Consider the following 3,819-nt stretch of genomic DNA (forward strand, 5'->3'; position numbering starts at 1 on the left):
ACTTAACTATAACATCCAAGAAATGTACAGGAAAACCCGAAATGTCACATTATCCCCAAGTTCAAGAAATTTCGTCCCGAAATTTAGCACGTAGCCACTGACAAGCTAGTGTGTTTGCACTAAAGAACGGTTATAGTCTGGTTTTCATATAAAATATTTTATTTCCCAACCAAAAATATTTTATACTTAAAACCTAGTTCGCTATAACCAATGGCTCTGATACCAATCTGTCACACCCTCAAAATCCACATGCGGAGTATTACCGCGAGGTGTGTGACGACCAGGATCTTAGCCACTAATTATTTTGAACGGATTAGATTGTGTTCATAAACATTAGCATAATTAGTGACCAAATTTAAATTTTTCAAAACATAGTTTACGTTCACAGCGGAAAGGGAAAGAAATCGCATCGTAATCGAAACCACAAGTTTGTTATTATGATACTTACACACCACGCACTCCATCCGATTGCAACGTCCACCCAAGCTGTATCGAGCAACCTGCAAAGCATGCAGTAGAGTGTCAACATAACGTTGGCGAGTTCACGTGTTTGCAGTTTTCCAGTTTTTAATTCCAAAAACTTGTTTTAACCAGTTAATTTACCCGTTTATACATGCCATGGGGAGCTACCCCATAAGTAAGCGACTAAACTGTTTTTCCAATACCGAACACTAGGTAACCGTTGCGTTTCCGCAGGATGCCCCGATGTCAATGTTCTATCATCATTGACGGATGCCTGAGTACATTAGTTCACGACCGATCCCATACCATGGCACGGTGTGAGGTTGGTAAGACCTAAATAGCGCTATCAACTAATAACCCGTTCGCCTGGCCCCGGCGACTAATCGGTATTATGTAGTAGGGACTTAAGTGATAGAGTTTCGTTTAGTGTTGCTCGTTGCATTTCCGTATAAACAGTAATTAACTAAAAGTTCCCAGTAACAAGGGAAGAAAAGTAAGTTTGTATCCCTCACCGGGGATAATGTTGTTACCCGTATCCCACACAAGGAGATAGAAATACCGCATCCCTCATAAGGAGATAGTAAGCAATTCCAAACCAGGAAAAGTTGTTTCGTTCCGTTTTCCAACCACCGGGAATGCATGCTTTAAGTAAAAAGTAGTGAACTCACCTTTGCTTTGCTCGGTAGTCAATTTACTTGTGTTACGTTAGTCAACCATACCCTATTATGGTTATTAAATATTTATTAGGTTCGTATGCAAGTAACGTCACGCACAAACTACACGTATTTCACATAACACGTAAGTCATACTAGCATATATGTTATTGGGCTTATCCTAGTATGTGAACAGTTAAACCGTAACAGTTAAACAATGGCAATAGCACATAGTTCATAACATCAGTTTGTGTGGCCCAATAACTAAACAAAATGGTCCAGTCAAAACCGGGTGGTCTCGACTCGAGAGCAAGAGGTCTCGAGTCGCAACCACGAGTTCCTGAGTCGCAACCAGATGATCTCGGGTTGTGCATTTCTGAGTCGCAACCATGAGGTCTCGAGTCGGGCTTAAGTCGAGATCAGGAGATCTCGAGTCGCAACCTACCCGATCTCGAGTCCCCTGTTGTTTGTCTGATTCCGAATGGTCACTAAGTGGTCTCGAGTCGAAACCGCCTGATCTCGACTCGCAACCACTGTGGGAATCTTTCTAGAATGCTTACCACCCTTGTACCACCCTTGTACGATCCAACCATTTTGCACAATCATGATTCCATGTACTTGACCAATCAAAATACATAAACATGTTCCAAATATTCCACCTTAACCAAAACGGATCAACCACCACAATTTTCAAATATTCATACCATCATTCAACACATAATCATATTGTTCTATCATGCTCATCTTTCAAAACGGATCTAATTCAATCATCTTCTAACACTAATCCATCAATCCATATGAACAATTCATAATATTCATAATAGAGTTGTTGTTTCGAGCATCTCAATATTGCCATTCCAACAGTTTACATATTATCACAAAAAAAGGAATAGCCTCATGTACATAAACATCAAGTAATGGCTCAAGATCCTAGTTTAAATCACACATTATTAAGCTCGAAGTCACCAAGATTCATCATACCATTACATATTCACAGCCATGATGTTGATACAAAGTTCCAAATCAAATAAGTAAATCATCCTAATATGCGGGTTGTAAACGAACAGCTTGATATCATGCATTCCAAACAACCTTTATTATCTACATAATTCAGTCTATCTTACTATTTGAAACAGTTTTCAATTATCATGTGTACATATCAATCAAAATCACCAACAATTAACAATTTCCTAGATAACATGCTTCGAATAACAACTTTTAACAAGATCTCGTCACACCAAAGCAATCAATTTACCAATCCTAATGAAGCTTCCTATCATTTGGCAGATCCAACTTATGTACATAAGTATTAACATCATTCAAAAGTCTTGCAAAAATATTCATTTCAACCAACTTTCAGTCAATACTCGGACATTATGCATATATATATAAAATAAACAAGCAGTCACCATTTATACAAGGCAAAAACACAAAATACAAGCAGGGGTAAAGACTGACCGAAGATTGAATGACGGTGGTTGTGCTGACCGAAATTGAATCAGACGAGACCCGAGCAGAACCCGAGGTTGCCGCCATATCATCGTTCCACCCGAGCCGAACCGCAGTCACTACCATCGTGTCGCCGCCGCTGCCTTGGTGACCCTGCGGTTGAACGGAGCTTTGCTGGCGATCCGGTCACCGGAGCAGCAGCTTCGTCGCCCAACGCCGCCGCTGATTCTCCTCTCCAACTCCCCATGTCGACTCTCTCTCTCTCAACTGTGTAACAAACTGAAGTGCGGGTGTGACAGGGGAAGAGGGGGGGTTTCGTGGGAGCCTGTTCAGACCGAAATAAGGGGCGCCGGAGATTGTCGCCGGAAATAACTCCGGTCGCCGGTGATAGAAAGGAGTAGTGAGGTGTGCGGCTGATGACTACAATTAGGGTTTTGGGCTTTTCAAAAATGAAGGAGGTGGGAGGTTTGGGCTTATATTTAAAGGGTAGGGTTTTTAGGTTAGTTGGCTTGGGCCTAGCCCAAGTGCGAACCCGTTTAAACAACTACGCGTCTCGCTCAACCCGATTGGCCCGATTATAATAACTCATACGCAAACAACTGAAACTCTCGTCGTGGATTATTATTATTGAATAAAATAATGACGGTTATAATAATAATAATAATAATAATAATAATAATAATAATAATAATAATAATAATAATAATAATAATAAATATGAGCATTAATAAAATGCTCGTCTCTCGATGATCAGGATCAAGGGTTCGAGTTGTCACAAAATTATAAGCAATGCCTACCACACAACTCTTTTTATAAGTCTTGTAACAAAATTGTATAATCCCTATTCTATATAATGCATAAACTCTCCCAAATAGTATAACTTCCTAATCAAGTTAAGGTCTTATAACCAAATTGTATTATCCCTTACAGGTTTATCTACTGGCCTATGCATTTTCATTCTAATCCCCAAACAAATCCTAAATCCCTGGTAAAAAACAATAGACATTCAAAACAAGCATATTCAATAGACATCAACTAAGCATAGTTAAATAAGGATCGTTGTTAAAGATTATTAGTCCAACTACATTGTTGCATACTACATTATCTTGTACCAAAACATGGGTTACCCGCTGATCACTAATCCTACATTCCCAAAAGTTGATCAACCCAAGTAACCCACTTTAACTGTTTTGGCCAAACTTATCATCAATGACAAAAAACCCAAAAATGACAATGGCCAAACTTAGCAACATCA

Source organism: Helianthus annuus, chromosome 5, assembly GCF_002127325.2.
Source record: "Helianthus annuus cultivar XRQ/B chromosome 5, HanXRQr2.0-SUNRISE, whole genome shotgun sequence".
Classification (NCBI taxonomy): Eukaryota; Viridiplantae; Streptophyta; class Magnoliopsida; order Asterales; family Asteraceae; genus Helianthus; species Helianthus annuus.